This window comes from Strigops habroptila, chromosome 1 (genome assembly GCF_004027225.2).
Source record: "Strigops habroptila isolate Jane chromosome 1, bStrHab1.2.pri, whole genome shotgun sequence".
Classification (NCBI taxonomy): Eukaryota; Metazoa; Chordata; class Aves; order Psittaciformes; family Psittacidae; genus Strigops; species Strigops habroptila.
The window spans coordinates 80,812,655-80,834,956 of NC_044277.2; the positions used below are offsets into that span (position 1 = coordinate 80,812,655).

The 22,302-nt window shown below is 36.1% G+C and overlaps 1 long non-coding RNA gene across 1 annotated transcript; it reads right to left on the minus strand.

Annotated features, from left to right (window-relative positions):
* Positions 1-16,279: 16,279 nt before the first annotated feature.
* Positions 16,280-20,647, minus strand: LOC115616661. Its single transcript, XR_003994340.1, has 4 exons — positions 20,585-20,647; positions 19,560-19,726; positions 17,285-17,460; positions 16,280-16,366 (listed from the first exon to the last, which is right to left on the minus strand). It is a non-coding gene; the product is annotated as an uncharacterized LOC115616661 (long non-coding RNA).
* Between the last annotated feature and the right edge of the window lie 1,655 nt (positions 20,648-22,302).

Consider the following 22,302-nt stretch of genomic DNA (forward strand, 5'->3'; position numbering starts at 1 on the left):
AAAACTAGTTCTAACCATACCTGTATTTTCACTTAGTCAATCATTTCAAAGGAATGCGATTAGCTCCTTTTCCAGCTTTTTTCCAAGCTTTCTCCTCTCTTTCTGTAAAAGCCTTTAAATGATTTATTTGTTAAAGACTGATGAAGTGCATGACTTTGAAAGACTGTCAGAGCATTACTAAATCAGACCTAATAAACACTAGATTTTGGCTGCCCCCTTTTGTTATACAAAGGATAGGGCATGAGAGAGAGAATAAGAAAACTCATTTCCCAATTTTGAACCTCTTCCTTTGGTACAATAATGCAAAGAACAGCCACTCTATGATGTCTAAAGGAGAATTACATTATGTATATGGCTCCAAGCTCCCAGTAAAGACATGAGAGGAGGGAAAACATATACATGGGAGGGGGGAAAAACATGTAACAAGACCCAAAGATGATAAGAACAATAAGACATCGCTAAACCTTGAGCTGTTCAAAACAAAGCAATGTTAAACCACATATATAAGGCAAACCTGTGCCACAGAGATCACTGGATAGGGCTAATGTGTCTCCATACTTATTTGTGTTTCTGTTTTGAGAAATACAGTAGCAAAAGCTTTAGCTAAGAATATATGCAATAATTATTTTCATAGCTTAATCTCTATACTCTATTTACAGCATCTTAAAGTCAATTAAATCACTAAATTTGAATTTTTCGCAGCTTCATAAAAAGCCAGTGACCTTTTATTTAGATAGTTGGCACGAAATGATTGCAGTTATTTGCATACATACACACACATGCATATGCATATTTACATATATGCACACATTCAACATAATTCTACTAGAAAGTTTATCTCAGTAAGTAAAGAATCAAAGTAATTAACTTGATTTCATGGGTTAAATAGGTAGAAAAATATTTTTAGAAATCCCTAGCAGTTTCAGATTTATTAGTTTTATTTGAATTAATTTTTTTGTTATCCATAAATCAGTGTTATTGATCACTTCTATCTTGCTTTCTTTCCTTGGTCTTCAGAATCAGTTTTGAAATATTAAAATAAGTCTGAGTTAGGTTTTGCTGATCTGAAGTTTTAAAACATCAGGCTAGATTTCACAGCAGCAAGGCTTTAATGTTTTCTTAGCATTTAATCAGTTCAAAGCTGGTGAAGATTTTGAAAGTACGTAGTAACTAATGTAAATATGTATAAAGTTAAAATGTTTTAATTTTCAATCAGTTTAACAAAATGTTCCTAGAAGCATTATTTATTGCATACACAAAAAGTACAGTGTTCTTAAGCAGAAACAACAAATATTAGATGGAAGATACTAACATAAGAAGACAAAGTAAAGTCATGTACAGGGAAGAGTGAGTGCCAGCCTGAGTTTCATGTCGTAACTCTTATAAACTGACTTTAGCACATTGTTTTTCAGTCCTGTATAAACAATTTTCACTTGGATAATTAGACCTGATCACAATCTTTAACGCAACTTTTTTCTTGGAAATATTGGTTTACTGAAACTATTGACAAATATCAGTTGCTTCTTGTTTATTTCCTTTATGAATTCTTTGGGGAGAAAATAGTGAGCATATGATTCCTGCACAAATTGAAACCTTTCAAAATCACTTAAATGCATCGTTTTGATTGACCTAATCCAAATAGTTTTTTGCATCTCAGTCTGAAAAATATTTTGAGACGGTTTTACTTGGGGATAGGACTTCTTCTTTCTCAGAAATTTGAAAAATCACATTGAATGGAAAATTTCTGACCTCTTTACAGTAATTACCCAATTTCTTGCAATAGCAATACACTTTTATAAGATGCACTTGTGAATAAATGAGCTTCAGCTGCAGGGGTGAAATAATGAAGTTAAGTATTTTTTTGGAACAGGAAATAAAGTTAAGGCAATAATTTGATTTGGACACCCTGAATCCACTTTCTACGCAAAACAGCACCATCCTTACTTCCAAATACAAAAAAAATAGGACTTCTTAAATATTATTCAAAATATACAAGACTCCTGACAAGCCCACCAGAGCATATGTTCCAGCAGAGGGTGGACCTCCACATACACTACTTACAGAACAGAAGACCAGATCCCCAATGGTATTTAAGTACCTTCTAGAGAAAACAACTACATAAACAAAGCATGTAATTTTAAAAACTGTGCCACTCCCATGGGCAGACATAACCCACCTTCGCTTTCTTGTTACAGAAACAATCGCTCTGGTGGGCCACAGCAAAGCCCTCATCTCAGGCACATTTATATGAAACTGCCTCCACCATCATTCATGTGTACATGCACACAAAAAATACCTACCTACCTAGCTAGCTGTTTCAGGGCAACAATTGCAGTCTTTGTGGTTCAGAAGATATACAAGGATTTGTAGAGATATATCTTAAATTATTAAAATTAATTTGCAAATATGACACAAAATTATAATACTAAAAAAAAAAAGGTAATTAATTTGAGTGGAATTTTAGAATATCACTAAAAGCAATGATTTTTAAGAACTCACCCTTTATTTTCTGGAGATAAAACTAAAATCTGTGATATTTCTGACTTGCTAAGGAACAGCTAGAAAGCACTTTAGCTCCACATGGTATTTCCATCCTTAACTCCATAGCTAGAGTCATATGAGCTTTGTACGTGCATTCAAAAATTTATCAAGATGAACTGCTAACACTTCAACTGTCATTGCTTCATAAGCTTGATGCTTAAATTCTTTGCTTACAGTGTGTGACATATGACAGTTATGAAGAGTTACTGGAAAAAAGTCGTAGGAGGAGAGGTTTTTTCCTCTAACATTGAAGGAGAAGCTGATTTAGGATAAAGAAAATAGCAGAAGCAGCAGCTTTTTTAAAAAAGAAACAAAGGTCTGTCAGATGATGCTTTGCCCCTTGATATGACAAAAATAAAGAATGATCCCAAAACTGAGTAAGTCAACTTTAATTCTTTCTACACTGGGATAAATATACATGCATAAATGTCTCTATTAACAGGGATCTTTGTCAGCGTAGAATATTCCTAGACCTCTCCAATGTTGTTCTCTGCTTATGGATGTAAAGGAATGCATAAATGAATAATATTCACAGCACATGTCATTGCTGTCCTCCATCAGTTTGGCAAATCTTTATTCTGTTTACTTGAAGTTATTTAGATAAACTTCTTTACCTTCTGTGTGGTAATACTCAAGTTCCCTTCTACTACAGCTCTTGGAGCACAACCAAATTCTGTGATTGTGCTATAATTGGATCTTGAGATGGAATTAATTTCACCTATTTTACCGGTCCAGAAGTTAGACAGCCTCTTTAAGCTATTTCATCTACAATTATTGGAAGGAGAAAGAGGTCTCTAGAGGAAGATTCATCTCTTTTTAAGATAGCTGTCTAAGATAGTTGAAGAAAATTGGAGTTGCTAAGCAACCTCATCTGTATGGTTTTTTTCTTTCTCTCACCTGACTATGGAGGGAACCCTGCTGAGAAGTTCAACTGTTTGCCTAACTTTTAGCTGCTGCTAATAGGTGAGATGAATCCTGTCCTCAAGTTTCAGCTCCTGGAGTTGTGACATGTCTATGATTATGATGCCAATTATTCAAGATCCATCTTTTCCCCAAACTTGTTGTTAAAGTATATTTCTAGTCATCATGATTGGAAGGAAAGAATGAAAGTGCAACTGAAAAAGAAGGCAAGAAAGATTTTAGCATGTTATTTGTTCAAAAATATGATGGTCTCTCGCTGTTTTCTCAGAGCTTGGCTTTTCCATGCGGCTGAAATAGAAAAAGGTATCTATACATATCATACAGGTACAGCAATACTGAGAGAGCAAGCAGTCCTATTGAGCAGTTTGACCTGCTTAAACTAATTAGATTTAATGGATCTATAGATAGATTCTAATAGTCATGCAAGCATAGGAAGCACATAGATGATTAAGAGAAGCACATAGATGATTAAGATGTTTCTAATTAAAAGCATTTTAGAGTAGAAAAAAGAAGAAAACAACAACAAAATCAGTTTGGTAATACCAGTAGATTTCAAGGAAACATTTTGATTTGCCCAAGATTTCACCAAAGCACAATCAGGAAATTAATGAAACCTGTTTTGGCCTTTGTTTAGTTGTCAGGCCAATCAGAGAGTTTCTGGGCTTTGGTAGTTGATTCAGACTTGAGGACTCAGCAATAGTCTTGGAGACAGTGAGGTCTAAGATCTTCAGGCTGGAGCTGTGGTTTTGAGGGAAGCCAGTGTCCATGCCTTGAGCTGGGATGTGTGGATTGAGTGAAAGGCAGCATTCTCTGCAGGCAAATCTTCCTGGTGCCTTGTGTAGGCCTCCTCAATGGGAATATACTTAAGTACATGGGGAAACAACTTGGCCCATATCTTCTGAAAAAATCAGGGCATTTTGGTATTCTGATGAGTCTGAGGGTTTGTTTTTTTCCAGGATATTTAATCCTCTTGATCCTTTTTTAAAAAATTATTAGCATTTCAGCCTTTAATTTTGATTAAAAAAAAAAAAACAAAACCCACAAACCAAACCACCACCCTAAACTATTTAACAAATTCTGTTTCAGACAACTCTAATAGCATTTCTTTCTCTAGTAGGAGGAGAGGAAGAGACAGAACTAATATTGTGCTCATATTTATAAGCCATCTCTATTATTATGCAAAACCATATGCCCTATTGTATGGAACTACAATCTACAGAGTGCTTAGTTTCCTGGCATTTATTTTCATAAAGCTTTGATTGATTTAATGTGCATTTTTCTTAACTAGAAACATTAAGTTGCTTCAAGTCCTATGTAACCAGGTTTCCTTAAACACCCATTTTTGGAAAATGTTAGTCTAACCACAATAGGATAATTTAAAAGGAGACACCCTTATGGGGGGGTTTCATGTAAGATTCTCTATAAGTTTCAGAAGCAATACTGTCTAGATTATACTGAATTGCTGGATATTACCAAGAAGTTATTGGAAAACCCATAACCATATTCTGTAAGTGTGCAAGCAACAAGTGAACTAATAGACATTAGCATAAAAATGCTATACTTTTTATTTACTTATTGTTTTTTACATAACCTGAAATCAGTGACTGTTTTCTACTGCACATTAGGTATGGGGATGTGAAAAAATTGCAGGAGGGAGCATAACTCACTACAGGGATAAAAAGAAAGGAGGCAGATGAGAGGAAAATATATTAGATAAACGCATACAAATGGGAGGTCTGATCATCTGGTTATTTTGTTGCCTAGTGCAGCATCCAAAATTTATTCAGAATCAGAATTTATTGAAAATCCAAAAGATATTTGCATGTTAGTGAAAAACAATATACAGTGCTCCAAAAATGCATTATCCTAAGAGGTACAGAATAGCTCAAGCTTTAAAATATTATCTTGGAGTGAATGGGTATCCTCTTAGGATGAAGGCCAGATGGAGTAATGGAGTACGTTGTTACTGAGTCCCCTCTGACACCAAATAGTCAGGTTAGTTCAGCAGACGGACAACACAGTGGTTTACATGTAGCCAGATTTATAAACTTGTGTTAGAATGAGTCTCCAACACTACAGTGTGACAGTCAGTTTTTATTATTATCATCTGTTTCTATTTTTGTGGTGAATAGAGGGCTTTTATAAATTTCAGGAACATGCTATGCTAGATTCTTTGAAAGCATGCTGTAGGACTGTGGTTTTACATTACTGAATGTAGGTTTAGATTGGATGTTAGGAAAAATTTTTTCACGGAAAGGGTTTGTCAAGCACTGAAATAGGTTGCCCAGGGAAGTGGTTGAGTCACCATCCCTGGAGGTGTAGATGTGGCATTTGGGTACATGGCTTAGTGGTGGACTTGGCAGTACTAGGTTTACTTCAGTTGGACTTCATCTTAAAGGTCTTCTCCAACCTAACCTAACCTCTTAATGTCAGTAGAAGGGAAGTGAAGGAACAGCACATATGAAACTATGCTGCAAGGACTCCTCAGTCATATACCAGCTTAGGGAAGGAATGAGAGGACGAGTTCTCCATGTTCACCATTAAGTGCTGTGTCTCCCCTAGACTGTAATGCTGGTATCAGACCACTTTACAGGAACTTGTTCAAACTTTAATTGTCACCACATTGCCCTGGCTAGTGGGAATGTAATGCATCTTCTGCTTTCTGACGCATCAGTCTGAACTTCAGCAGTGCACTGCCTGCCAGTTCAGCAGCAGTAGTTTTTGCCATGAATAGCTTTTGGATTTTTCTGGGGTTTGTTGTTGTTGCTGTATGGGGGAGGAGAGGTACAATCTCATACAATCGAATTGACTGCATGTGCCTACATGAGGGGATTTTCCTCAAATGGTCATAGATCATCAGACCGACATCTGTGAAAATGTAGCATGCCCTTGACTACGCTGAGCTATCTTCCATCTTGTCTGGAGATGTTCAGTATTTCTCAGCTGTAACCATTGCATTCAGTGGCCAAATGACTGTGACGCACGTTGTCCAGGAAGCTGAAGTAGTGGTAACACAGCTCCATCTGCTCGCATATTTTGGCCAGTTGCAAATCAAAGTGACCCCATGAATGTAGTCAAATCCTACTCGCTTCCCATTTCTTTCCCTTTGGAGCTCTTCTCTCTTGGAGACAATTATCTATTCTTGAATTAAAAGAGTGCTCAGAAGCACTCCCACACCCCAAGATCAAAACTCATGAAGCCAGATACTGGAATTAAAATAAAACACATCCAAATAAATCACTCTGAAAAGATGAGCCAGACGAACTAAGTGGTAGCATTTCCGAGCTTAGTTGTCATGCACATCCCTTTTAAAAATTTCCTTTGGAACAAATAAAAAAGAAAACTTAAAATTATAGCTACATCAATTGTAACAGTAGGGAAAATTAAGAAACCAAACCCAATCAAACCACCTTTCTCGAAAGCATGGGTTAAAGTATGGGAATAAGCAATAAAAATCCCAAATTATGTGTTGCAATAACTAAACTGCCAGTAACATTTTTTCTTCAAATTTTCCCCATTTTGTTAGCAAATAATTTATATAATCTTTAAGTAAGATAACATAATTTTCCAGTAACCATAGTTATTTCTGAGTACTGAGTCTGTAATTCTGCTTGTAGAAATATATTATGTTCAATTCAAATATTAAGACTTCTGAGTAAGAATTGTTATTCCTCAATTTTCAACATGGGTTTTTGTTATAAACCTTCAGTAATAATGTCGTCCAGTTGCTACCAAGAAACCATCTTTATTATATGCATAAAAATTATCATATTGCCTTGAGAACAAGCTTAGCTACTTAGTGTATGTGCTGTTAATACAGTGAATTCTCTTCTGTTCCCTCAAGCCGAGTCCACCGAGGAGCTGAGGCCACTTCAGTAAGAAAACCTCCAAGTTAGAGGCCCTCATAGATGGGTAACAAAGAATAAATGCCTTTTCTATGGTGGTGTCATTTTACTGTTTTAGCATAGGGTCTGCTGACTTTTCTATTGCAAATCTTATTTTGCAAGCTTATCATGTTGTTTAGAAAAATGAGTCTGAGTAATACTTAGCTTACATGTAAGAACTCAGCAGAATAAAAGAAATGCCCCTGTTTTAATCTCAATGCATTTAGTTTTAATCACACTGTACCATTAACGATTCTTTTGGTATAAAATATACAGATTCATTTAGACCTGATCTTACCATATTGCCAGTCACAATTCTTCTCTTCAGGCACTGATATGGTCCCTGCTGGGAAGACTAAAAAGGAGCAGCCACCCATTTGTTAGCCTCTTCTAAACCAGAGCCCTGGTGTGATCATGCCTCAACACTTGCTTTCCTGTTACTGCTCTGCTCTTTTCCTCCTTCATCTGTGAAGAAATGACAGGACTTTTGTGCTCCTCCCCAGTGCCTGAGCCCTAAGCACCACTTTGTTGCCCTTTAGCTTGAAACTAGATGTTTTATAGCACTCAAAACCAAACAGTCGGAGGGCTGTTAAAAAGGAGGCTCTGAATTAAAAGAATTTCCTCTATAGTATGACTCTGAAGGGATTGTACTGTAAAATTAATTCTCTCCTGCTAAACTGAAAACCTAGTGCAGCCAGAGGGTCCTTCATGTTAGGGAAGATGCAATGATCTTTTATCCCTCAGACCTATAGTCACAATCGATGCAGGGACTAGCTTACCAGTGGCTGCTGCATTTCCTTGAGCACAAGTTCCATTCTTTTAAAACTGCTCTCTGCGATTTTTATCAAGACTCCCTTCTTTTTTATAAGTTCTAAATTATTTGTCTTGTCTTTCAGTTTATATACCTTCTGCCAAGCTTCTTAGAAGATTAAACTGAATTTGCTCTCCTCTCAAGTTAGGGATGTAGTGTGTGAAAAGAATTTGATGATATACTACATGTCACGGATTAGCTTTAAACTATGTATTATCACTGTTTTTACCCACAGTGCCATTCATAATCCTAATGAAAGAAAGGAAAAAAGAAAAGAAATCCATCCGTGTGCAACTTCCCCCAAGGACAAACACTGTTGTTTGCATTAAGGGCAATGTAAATCCTAGGGAAAATAGACTACTGCTGAAACTCAGTCTGTGTCAAGGTGCCTAAAACTGTTTGTGGTACTGGAGACCAAAGCAAGGTCTTCTGGGAAATCGCTCAATGTGTCAGAAAAAGCATGCAGTCTGTGTGCACTAATGTTCCTGAGACATTAAAGGCATCCGTTGATAGATTAATTCAGCCCAGACACTATGCCAGCCTCGCTGTGGTAACTCTGACACATTTCCCTTTACCCCAAAGGAGAGCCACATTCATTTACTCAAATGTAATTTCTCCTCTGACTGACGGTTGTTGCATTTAGAGATTAAAAATATCCCAAACCCACAACAGCTGTTCACATCTTAGCACAAGCAGCAGGCCTTGTGCTAAGCCTCAGATTAACATGGCTTTAGGGCAAATTTGCTTTATTCTGACAGTTTCTGTTTCATTCTGGTGTGTTCCTCTGTTGCCATAAGGTTTGCTTTCATTAATTTGTTTTTAATAAACAATTAGACTTTTAATGTACAAAATGTAAATAATGAACATGGGGTAAACATGCAAATAGCTATCAGATGTCCACATTTTTTAAAAATAACATGGTTTTGTTTGTCTGCAACACATTTAAAGAACTGTTTATCGAGAATTTATTACTATTACCATGATTAGTGTTTGCAAGTTATGTACTGAATATATAGTATCATTTCCCCCATCTATCTCAGAGTGAATGTATTTTTTAGAATTATAAACTAAGGATATAAATATGAGTTGGGCTGCAAAAAATTGTACAGTCAAAGCAGATTTTTAAAAATCAGACAAGAATTTACTAATCTTCTTATTTTTTTCTTAGTTTTCTGAGGAATCTTTATATCTTTAGTTTGTGTGTGATATTTCTTAACTTAAATAACTGCCTTTAAGCATATTCAGAGATGCAGGCCTCTCATCTTCTTACTAAGGAGAAATCAGTTTTCCATGGCAGTTCTCCGTGTAGACTTGGGGATCTAGTAAATAGAGCTAACGCTAATAGAGCTAATATTTTTAACAATATTTTTTCTATCAAAATATCTTAATTAAAAGTCAATTAATAGTTCAAAAGAAAATTACCAAAGTAATACAATGTATTTTAAAACAATCAGTGGGGTGGGTTTTTTTGTTGTTGCCTATGCAAAACACAATATGCGAAACTAAACTGGGTATGGACTGAAGGATTAATCAGCTCTAATTATTGGGGGGAGGGGGGAGGCATTTTTACTTTTTTTGGCTTCATTTTAGATGGGAAAATTTTTGCTAAGTCAAAAATTTTTAAAGGACAAGAAAATTGTTTCCTGACAGCTGTACCAATATGATTGAGTTTGTATAACTTCAGGCTATAAATTAAGATACCCTTTCAACTCTTTGAAACTGATGTATGGCAGAATATTATAGAATATTTTTCAACGTAGCATGGAAAAAAAGAGTAAGTATGTTCATACTAAATGAATATGATATTTTAAGTAAAGTATATCTTTAAAATGGAACATAAACTTCATGTCATAACAGTGTTATTATTTAAGCCTATTGGATAATGTAGTACAGTAACAGATTTTTCTTTGCCACTGAAAGATTAGCTCATTCTCTTTTTTTTTATACATACTTGCCAGTGTGCCATTATCATTACTTTCCGTTTAATTACTTGTTTAAGATAATAATTGTGTTTTCACATACAATTAAATTATGAGTTATTGCCTTTTTACACACAAAGCAGCTTTTTAACACAGCATGAGCTTCAAAAGAGGAAATCATGCTAGTGAACACAGACTTAGCAGTGCTCTGTGTAGTTAGCAAGCACATCATACATTCAGATCTCAGTGAGAAAATTCAGAAGTTTTGGAATGTGCATATGGGGGGGTTGCTTGCTTTTCTGTGTTTTGTTTTTCAGTCTTTAGTCTTCAGCAAATCAGGTGGAATGTTTCAAACAGCGTCTGGGTAGACGTCTGAAGATACCATGTTGTGATGTATACTACATGACTTGGCTTTCAGGATGCTCATGGTGAGAACACCCCTCAAGGATGCCAAACATATTAAAAAAAAAAAAAAAATAGAAAGAAAACCAAATAACTCGGCAAGATCACAATACAAATACATTGAGCAGAATGAGCAGAGAGACGCCAGAAAAGGCCATCTTTTACACTGGGTAAAGAAAGCAGTCCATGCACTTCAAGAACCACTTATTTATGAATTAGTGAAAACTTGATTCTTATTCACTAAACTTTAAAGAGGCAACTTGACACCCAATTATTTCTTGAATACTCACTGGTTAATGCTTTATTATCTAAGCACATTAGCACCTTGTAGCATTGCCATGGATTAGAGGGTGATACAAGAAGTGCCTTCTCCAATAACAAAGTTGGAAAATGTCTCAAGCGCTTTGATGTGTACTGTTACTGCAATATGCAGAGCAGTTACATATTCCTTCAAATACTAGTGTTGCAGCCTACTCCTTTCCATCTGTAATCACATTCCTGTACTGAATCCTGTTCAAACCACCTGCCCCTTCTTTTTACCAAACACCAGAGCAACTCATCTATAATATTCCTAATGTTAGGAATATAAAGCCTAATAAACCATAGTGATAGTAGACAAAGTGTCAATGACTGGTCTAGAGTGCATGGTATTTGTGATAATGGGAAATCTAGTGCTTCTTCAAGGGAGAGAGTCAGATATCTATGTTTCTTTTATTTAACTTTATTTCCTTGCTTGTGCTTTCTGATATAAAGTATGCATATAACAACCTCTGCTGTTTCGGAACCAAATACATGCATGTAATCCATTGTAAATTATTAGGTTTCACACATTACAATTCTTTTTTGAAATAAACTGATGCATGTTTTCTCTTGTTTTATGGATATATGAGGACAATTGCATGCAGGACAACAGTGTATCAAGGTTTGTTTGTAGTTCAGGCTATTAAAAAATATGAAGAAATTTGAAGTTTAGCTACCTGTCCATGGTTTCTTGATGTACTGAAGCCGGTTGGAGTAGACATGCCTGCTACAGCTTGGTTGGATTCTTCAGTGTTACTCTTCACAAGTACTTCAACAGTACAGTATGTGATACTGGTTCCAAGGCCTTCCAGATGCATCTGAACTGCTGATCTATTGTGAACTGCATGCCTGAATATGGACAGTATTTGTCATGTGCATCAGTTATGTGCACAAAGCTGGGTGTACAGCACATGTGTTATACATGTGTTAATCATGAACAAAAATATGGGAGTCATTGATTTAGGTAGGGGAATTTATACTACTCCTTTTTACCAAAAACGTACATAAATAAGTCCTTTCTGAGTGAAAACAGCACTGTGAAAAAGTAATTTTGATGGAAGATTTAAGTGACAATGCAAAGAAGAACCTTTTTCCTTTAATTTAACATTTGAAAAAAAAACAACCCCCAAAACCAAAACCTCACCTCAAGAAATCCTGTTTGTTTGGGTTTTTTCTTTTTTTTTTTTAAGCTCTTTTTTTCTTTCCTAGTTTTTTGATTTCTTGAAGTTAAAACTAAAATTAGAATCCAGAAGGCATAAACTCTCCATGGAAACTACTTTTGATTTAAAGCAAATTTTGTACATCAGGTAAAACTGACAGAAAAATTTCAGTTGTCCATAGCAAGGAGACATCCCAGATTCTAAAATAACATAGAATGTTTTCAAGATTCTGATTATCCATTTACCTGAACAATGTTTTGAAGTTTTGGTTAGGTTAGCTAAAAAATTCAATAGTTAACTTCTTTACAAATATATAAATATCTTGTTTACAGAGGTGACCAGCAGGTCAAAGGAGGTGATCCTGCCCCTCTACTCTGCTCTCATGAGACCCCACTTGGAGTATTGTGTACAGTTCTGGTGTGCTCAACATAAAAAGGACATGGAGCTGTTGGAGCAAGTCCAGAGGAGGGCCATGAGGATGATCAGGGTGCTGGAGCACCTCCTGTATGAAGACAGGCTGAGAAAGTTGGGGCTGTTCAGCCTGGAGAAGCGCAGGGGGTGTGGAGACCTCAATAGCAACCTTCCAGTATCTAAAGGGAGCCTATAAGGATGCTGGGGAGGGACTCTTTGTTAGGGACTGTAGTGATAGGAGAAGTGGTAACGGGTTCAAACTTAAACAGGGGAAGTTTAGATTAGATGTAAGGAAGAAGTTCTTTACTGTGAGGATGGTGAGGCACTGGAATGGGTTGCCTAAGGAAGTTGTGAATGCTCCATTCCTGGCAGTGTTCAAGGCCAGGTTGGATGGAGTCTTGGGTGACATGGTTTAGTGTGACGTGTCCCTGCCCATGGCAGAGGTGTTGGAACTAGATGATCTTAAGGTCCTTTCCAACCCTTATGATCCTATGATTCTATGATTCTATGTCAGATTCCCAAATATGCTATCAAACGACATGATGCCTTTGCTCTGATGCTGCCCGTCCCTCTGGTGTGACGTCTCCATGGGCCACTGTTTACAAGTGTCTTTGACAGATGAATCAAGAGACAGGGATATGAGGCTCTGCTTGCACTAGAGTTCTGATTAATCCAATTATCTGTGATAAAAGAGGTGTGTATGTTCTCACTAGAAAACCACTTTCTTTTCTTCTTTCCTCTCACAGCATCTGTGACACTGCCTTCAGCAACCACTTCATTAGCCCAGCTTCCCTACAATCAATCTGGAAATCTGATTCTTTCTCCATGGAAAACTCCATCTACTTCATATTACAACTACTCAAAACTGGGATGGCATTGCTGAACTCACATAACCGAATGTCTCTTTAGAAGCGACCAACTCTGTGTCTAAATTACATGTAATATACCGGACCGTATCTAAAAAGAGGGACATCTTCCCTTCTACCCGTGTTTACAACGTAAAACACCTTATAAAAGCCACATAGTGCAATTTCCACTGTTGGAAGAAACACACTTTTGATATTTCTAGTGCAGTATATTAGATTTTTCAGCCTCGAACTGACAGATACATTTGAAAATCTAAATCAGATGTAAATGCATTTTAATTTGGTCAACTTTCATTTTAATTTGGTCATGCTTTCATTGTTTTCCATTATTCTGAGGTAAACAAAAGATCCAGATGATACAGTTCAACCAAAACCAAAAGCAGCAAGGTCATTCTGATGTTCAGTTTAGCTTAAAGTTTTAAAATATAGATCCTTAAACTGTGATAAATATTTTATAACAACATTACCTTCAAGAATATCTTTGATTTGTATTTGTCTATGATTAAAATTTTTCATGGGAGTTTCTCAAACAAATCTGGAAAAGTTAGAAGTACGTATTTATACTGCCAGAGCAGAAATTATTATAGTGATATAATTATCACAAAATCAACCACTACACATTAAGAAAATGTAGTGCTAAGATTTATTTAAAAGAAATACAAACTAGTGTTAAAATATGCAAGTCTTGACTCTCAAGCTGTCAAAAATGTCTTTTGCAATGATGCTATAGAGGAAAAAATGTAACCAACGTCTCATGAAAACACCCCAACAAACTTATTACTCCTCATTGTATTTCCTGTTGTGTAAAAGTTAATGTTGTTTAGTAGCCTTGATTGTACATTTTTAAGTAATAATGTGCTTAATATTTTTAAGATCACGTTTAATTCTGAAAATCTTCTGAACGACAGCCAAACTTCTTGACTGAAATCCTGTATCCACTGGAGCTCACGTCAAATCATATAATGACTGCTACAGAGCCAAGCTTTCATCTCTTTCTGCTGTATTAACCTCCAATTCTTAAGTTTGGGGTTTTTTTTTCACTTAAATCTCAGATTACTGATCAGTGCTTTCCACTCATTTTGCACTCTTTAAACATGTGCATTGTATCTCAGCACAGGAAATATTCTCAGGGTACATTAAGTATAGCCTATTCTCATCTGAAATCAATTTTTTTTCCCCAAAGAATTTTTTCTTTAGTTTTTTCTCTGAAGTCAATCATGCGCGGCCAATGGGTTTCACTGGAAGAAGGTGGGAGTTCATACAAAATCTCTTCCAAAAAAAGATTTTGAAATAAATTTCTGAATTAGGAATTATAGGAGGGGAGTTGGCTAAAATACATATGAATAACTTTTTTAATCTGAAATGTTAGGCTGCTAAAATAAGTTGTTCCTTTGACTTGGTGGGATGACCCAGCTGTATAAAGTTAGTCACACGTATCTTTGCCAAATTGATATCCTTGAAGTATTTTCTCTATTTTATATTCCAAGTTTTTCAGTAAGATCCATTCTTTGAGAATTTGATGGGAGAAGTCATTATCTTTACATATTTGAGTAACCAGACCAAATTCTAAATTTCAAGAGCATTTTCAATTATTATGATTGAGCTGCATTGCTTGAGAAAGATGTGAAAAGTTTTCTGCATTTCTCACCTATATCACATCCACCTGTAAACAACTGTTGCATATGTGACTAATCTGGTCCTTCTATTTTCTACTGACTTTTAACTGTTACCGCTCCAGTAACATCAGGATTTGCATCTGAGCGTGCTCATTTAGCAGAGCTGATCCCTGCAGTCAAAGCGTGATTTTTTCATGCAAAATGTGATTCTAAAGGTTTGCATGCCAAGTAGATGAATTTGATGCAAGTCTAAATAGTTTCTGTGTTAAGGATTGCACAAGTTGACATGTTTCCTTGCCTTCCTTTCCTCATTGAAAGTTAAATGCTGGGTTTTGTTGTGTTTTCTTTGAAGCTTGGGATATCTATTTAAACACCTGCCTTGGTATTTAGAATGAAATTCACAATATGCTTCTGCCAGACACTGGGACATTAGAAATGCAGCACTGAACAGAACGCATCCAGTTATATTGTAAAAAGGAATTTAAAATGTCAGTTTACTCAGTCAGGTGAAAGTAATCCTATTCTAGGAAGTAATTAGAAGGGTTTACAGCTATCAGTTGTCTCAGATCAGGATGATTAGAGATTTCTTAAAATAAGTATGGGGCATTATTATCTGTACTGCCAAGGTTTAAGACTTTACTCTCACTTGACAAAAGGGTTTTAAAAACCTACTCTCCTATGATAAATTATTTTTATATATTAGAGAAAAAAAAAATCTTTGCTTGCACAGAAATTGCTTGGCCCTATATAATCCTAGATTGCGTTGTATTTGTTCCTATGTTAACCTACTTTTCCCTTGTCCTTCTCATTTCTTCTTCTGCTTGAGCTCTCTTCAAATTCAAATATGTCTAAGGGACAGAGTTAAAACCTGCTCTTTGTAAAGCACCATCTCATAACTAAATATGTTTTATAGTAGTATTTTCTGCTCATTTAAGCTGTTATTTTTGCAAAGGTGTATAGCTTAATTTAGGATTATGATTGGGTGGCAGTAAATGACACTAATTTTTCTGAAGAAAACGAGATAAATATAGGCTGGAAGCATAGTAAAACTCAAGAAAGAGTTGACCCAAGAATACTTTCTTCTGTTTAAGACAGTGCTGAAGCTCTGCCCTCATAAAAAGTCTAACTTTAACATAACTAATATAAAAAGTTTCATGGTTTTTTAGTTTGAAGGAATCAAGTTACAACAAAAACTCAGTGAAAACAGAGAGGTTTGTTGATTCCGTCTAAGTTAGTAGTGCAAGCTAAAGTCCTGAAGGAGATAAGAGTTGACTTTGACATGTTTACTTCTGTGAAAATTACACAAGCATCGTCAGTATTCACAACTTTTCTTTATTTATAATAAACTTCCACTAATCGAATCAGGAGACCAGAGGGCCTTCTAATGAAGCAAAAGCTGTGAGAAAAAACTCATTGCAAGGTAATATTTTATATAATTCTTGATCACCATGGCTTGAGGAAAAGGAACAGTCCAAGAATATACCTGATACTCTTTTCTCTTTTTTAACTAAATTTTTAAGTTAGTCATGCAGAACCTGAAAGAAGAAGAAAAATACAACATTTTCAGTAACCAATAAAACCAGACAGTCTTCAGATTCTTGAAAGCGTCTTTCACTTATTTAAGAATAGTAATAATAATAATTAAAAGAACCCCAAACACAATAAAGGTGTAGATTTATAATTTCAATGGAATTAAAATATTTTTTATTTGATTCTCGGGCTACTATTTCACCAGTTATTGCTTTTGGTGTTTAAGAAGGTGACTCCATTTCCATCTAAGAATAAATAGTATGAGGCTGACAGATCACTTTCTCAATAATGTTGTAGGACTCCACAATAAACTTCTGATATTGCTTATCGTTATTTTAACTGCATCTCTGTTTCCTTAGCTCCAGAGTTTGAAGTTAACAACAACAGATTGTAGGTAAGGAAGTTTTCTGGAAGGTCTTGTTTTGGTAGGTCTTACTTATAGGTCTTATTTTGACCTCGCTTGAATGCTTTACACCTATATATTTTTAAATCGTTATATCATGACTATACAAGAAGTGAACAATTTAGGATGGTGGAGCTGGGTGAATGTGCTTTTTGTAGATTGAAAAATAGGGAGATATTTTTCCACATTGTGTTTTTTTCATTTTGTGACAGTAAAACCTGAGTAATAAAAATACCCAACTGTAAATTTGAAAGTATTAACCAGTTTGAGGAAATTTTCCACTTCCTCATTTAAATTCATTCTCCAGTGGCGGATGCTTTCATATTGATTAAGGTCTTACTGGAATATCCATTTTCTACATAAATGTCAAATGTGGAAATGTGGTGCTCTATCGTTTGCTCTGTTGTTAACTTATTTTTAATTTGTTATTGTAAGGTAATGCTAAAAGGTGTGCAAGTTCCTTCTTATTGTGTAATGACTATTTATCAAACCATTAAAAAAATGTTGTCATTTAACTCACCCCTGGATTTCTTTAAAGAAGGTCACTTCCCTGTGTGTTAAAATTTACCTATGCCTCATATTATTAATGATTGATGATGCATGGTAATTCCTAGAGAGTATTTCTCTTTCAGGTGACTTTGATTTTTATTTCATCCTCTGCTGGCAGTGGTGGTGTTTTCAGAAGATTCTCTTCAACTTGATAAGTACAAGATCAGTTTTATGGGAATAAATTAAAGGAATATATTAATACATTTTGGAATGTTAGACAAAGTGAAAGCTAGAATGATATACAGATATGATTGATCAGCTGACAAACTTTTGGCTTATAGACTTCGTCAAATCTAGAGTTCAGGGGTTTTTTTTGGCAAAATTATGATTGTGGATACGGAAGTTTACAGGTAAAAAGGATAGTATAAATGAATTTCCCATTACGAAGAAACAAAGACATTTTTACAAATTGCCTGAAAGGATCCTGTTGTAATAATTTCAAAATATTTTTTAGGATTGAACATTAATTTTCTTTTTGAGTGTGCTTTGAAGTTTAGGCAAAAGAAAAATCATTAAATTACTGATCTGAAATTGAACATTTGGAGAATTAAAACAGAGCATTTCCTTGCAGTAGTTGAAGAAAAAATTAAATGGAGAGATTAATGAAAAAATTAGATTTTTAAAATATTTTCCAAACTTGAATTTTTTTTAAATTTGACACACCATTCATTTATTATGAAGCGGAAAAATATTTCCTGACTTCATTTAAATGTTGAAAAATATAAAATGTGTGTTCCTGAAAGATAAGTTTTATTTGATAAATATTGGATATTTTTCTTGATAATTGTTTCCTTAGAGATACACATAGGTCTAGTAGCCCAGCTGTGATTTCTTCACTCATACCAATTAGCCTTTGAATTTAATCTCTCTATAGCTGTATTTAAATCAACTATATGACTGGCTTATGAGCTTTTGAGATCAATACAGCTGATCAGGGAGTTTATCTACCAAAATGGCAAATTTTCTGCCCACAAGTTCTGACATTGCCAAGTGTTAATTTTCTGATTAAGACTAGTTTATTGAAAAGGCTGCTCTCATTTATATCCAATTACCAACAGAAGCAGGTTGTTTCAGGAAAAAGTAATAGGCAGAGAATACAGGACTTTTTCATTTTCCTTGACTCAAGAAGGAAGGTAAGGAGGTCATAACATCCCTAGGTCTTCACATGCAGGGAAAGTACTACAACTGAAACCAGCTTCCTAACAGGTAACAGACCCTTCACTGGAGGAAGAGAAATATAAAGGGGAGAGGGAAACATTTTTTTAAAAGGGCATTTCTTTGCTGGTGACTCTTCCAAATTGTTTTCCTTCTGCCTTTTCTAGTCTAGTGGAAAAAAAAGGAGGAAAAAAACCCGGCAAAGCAGAGGAAAGAAAAAAAAACCATCTAGCATTTTACTTTGTTTTTCTTTATAAAATATATGAAAATGAGTCCAAAACCTTAATATATCCTTCAAAGAAAAATTACGAATTTTTACCTCTCTGTTAAGAAGAGTGGAGGACAAAGAACTGTCATAGAGTCTTCGTCTTATGCACCTTTGATCCAATTCCACTCTAATCAGCAGCAGACTTTCTCTTGACTTCAGTGAAAGCTGAAGTAAGCCTTAGCTAGACATCTGACTAATTAAAGTCTCACTGCACCTGGACTTTGCCCTCCAGCATTTTCACTTTACTTCTCTTCAGCAGCAATGCCACTCTAATAAAATGATCTTAAAAGTAAGGGTTTGGTCAGCTATGTGGACAGTCACCAAATGAATGTTTTAGTACTGTAGGAAGTGATATAATGGGCAACACTGCCCATCACACAATTTCAAAGATCACGAGACAGAAAATTTCAAAAGACTTCAAAATTGAATAGGGGGTTTTGTGTCACATATTTGCATAGAATGAATTGGAAGGTGCTTTGGGAAAGACTTTCACTTGAAAAATGCTAGTTCATCTACTGAGTGACCCTCTTACACATTTCATGGTTTGTTTTTTTTGTCTTTATCTCTTGCTGCAATGCTCATGCAGCTTGATTAATCCAGCCATCTTCTACTAATCTGTTCTTCCCTCCGATTAATTAATTTTCTTCTTTTATCTCATCCTCTTACTTCCCCTGAATCTCTCTCCTGACAATTCTGGTTTGCTCTCTAAATCTTCTTGAATGACAGTTCTTTTCTGGTTCTTTTTCTTCATGATAAAAACATGCATTCTTCCCTTTCCAACAGTCTTCCAGTGACCATTTTGCTTTTCTAATAACCATCTCACCTGTATTTGCTCTTCCACCACTGAAGTCAGAGGATACGTAGTATTTTGCAGACGTAGTCTTCTCACATTCCACTTTATCCAGGAGGTTTCCCTGAACTGTTCTTATCTACCAAGAGTATTCTTCTTTTTCTGTTGACATCATCATCCTGAATGGCACTCAGTTCCATCTGGATATCATCATTAAGCCACAAATTTACTAGATATTAAATCTTTCAGTTTTGTATAATGCCTCTAAGACAACTCCTTTGAAGGTTGCCTGCAAAGCTAAACTCCTTCCTCAGTTACTACAACGTCATCCTACCTATCCTTGACAAATAAATAAATAACAAATCTTTTTTGGTGGGGCTCATTCCTACTGCAGTTTATTTGTATTTATGGTTATCAAGGCCATAAACGATTCCTTTATTTTTATTTTTTTTTTGTCACCTTCCTCTGGCTTATCTTTCTGTATCTTGCCTAAAAGGCATTGCTTTTAAGACCATCAATCACAATTGCTTATCAATCACTCTGCTGATCACTCTCCTTATCATTCTTTACTGTCTACCAAAAAGTTACCTGGAACCCCTGGTGAGATCAAACATTACCCCTCATTGTTATTTTGCTAAACATTGAAATAAACAGCTTCAAAATTCTTTATAATGCTTATCCTCTAACATAAGAGAAGTATAAGTCCAGGAATTGCATTGTTACTTGTCAAACCCCTCTTCTTTCACTTCTCAAAAGTTTCTACAGGAAATTTTATGGTATTTAGGCTGTTAATATTTCAAAATCTGGCCTGCCAGACCAACACATTTCCATAATTTTTGCCTTATTCACCTCATACTTCTTGTTTTACAACCAGAGTGCAAGTTGTCTGGTATGCAAGTTTTTAATTATTTTATACCAGTGCAGCACTGCCTCCTTTGATGCCGATTCAGAACTGTGACATTTCAGTAACATAAAGAATTTAATGTCAGCAGAAATTTAAAGATTTTTTTCTTTTTTTTTTTTTTTTTCTGCAGAAAAAACCCCAGCATTATACTCACCAATAGCTTTGGTGGACCTTTATGGTAGCCAAGCCGTTAGGAAGTCAAAACCCCAGGGATTTCAGTTCCTAGAATAAGAAACAAAGAACAACCCTAACAGGTGAGATCTAAAGTTCATCTAATTCAATCTTTTCTCCAAGTGGGAAGAGGGTGTCCTGGGTTCAGCTATAGCAGTCATTTTTTTCCTTCTTAGTAGCTGGTGCAGTGCTGTGGTTTTTAACTTTAGCCTGGGAACAACGCTGATAACACCAATGTTTTTAGCTGTTGCTAAGTAATGTTTACTCCGACCAAGGACTTTCTCAGTCTCATGCTCTGCCAGGGAGGAGGGGAAGCCGGGAGGAAGCAGAGACAGGACACCTGACCCAAACTAGCCAGAGGGTATTCCATATCACAGCACGTCATGCCCAGTATATAAACCGGGGGGAGTTACCCGGAAGGCCCGGATCACTGCTCGGTCGGGCTGGGTATCGGTCGGCGGGTGGTGAGCAATTGTATCCTCTCCCCTTGTTATTTCCCTTATCATTATTATCATTGGTGGTAGCAGTAGTGGTTTTGTATTATACCTTAGTTACTGGACTGCTCTTATCTCAACCCGTGGGGGTTACATTCTTCCCATTCTCCTCCCCATCCCTCTGGGAGCAGGGGGAGGAAGAAGAGGAAGAGTGAGCAAGCGGCTGCGTGGTTCCGAGTTACCGGCTGGGCTCAAACCACGACAGAGGGTTACCAAGATTCTCTCCTGCATGGAGAAGGTGAAAGGTCCCAAAACTTTAGACTTTATCTGGTTCATGTTTGTGATGAAATCTTTACATCCGCCCATTATCTTGACACGAAACCAAGAATGTTCTATTCCCTTCATGCGCAGCATTAGCATCAGGCTTTATTTATTTAGTTGTTTTTCTAGACTGTTTTTAGGAAGATCAGTACAATGCTTTTCTGTAAAACATGAAAGTCCTGATTTTCTCTGGTGGGGTTCTATTTATTAGCAACCTTTGAACCACCCTCTGGACTCTGCTGTATTACAACCTCTGGACCACCTTGCACAAACTGCATCACTATGCCACAGTATGCATTTCTTTTCATTGATGGGAACCTTCCCCACGCTTCAGCTTGTTCCTGCTTCACAGTTTTATCTTTTGAATTCTAGATGTTAGTAAGCATTATTTTCAGGCACTTCCCTGACTATCTTTAGAAGGAGCACTCCTCTCTGAAACTCACAATACCACCTACTAGCAAGTGAGGTGAAGACTTCCGATAAAGTCCTTTCAGCCCAGGAGGTCTTCTTCCTTTACACTGTTTTTGTTATTATGAAAAATGTCCTCTTTCAGAAGAGAATAATTCCCAATATCATCCTAAAAGTCTGGTGCTGATATACATGGTATTTTGAACTGTAATACTTCTCACTTGGACAAACATTACTCCTCTGTCAGGTGGTATCAGCAAGACCTCTGAATAAACAAATTGTTAGAGGAATTTCAGCCAGTTTCCCAGAAGCTAGCTTTGTTTCTGTGATGGGATAGCTCACATGACTGGAATGTTGTCATGGACGGCTATGTACTTTTTAGCAAGGACAGGTTAGAGGTGAGGTGGTGGAGTTGCTCTTTATGTGAAAGAGCAACTGGGATGTATTGAGCTCTATGCAGGGATAGATGAACCAGTTGAAAGTCTATGGGTGAGAATTAAGGGACAGGCTAATATGAGGGACACTGTTGTGGGTGTTT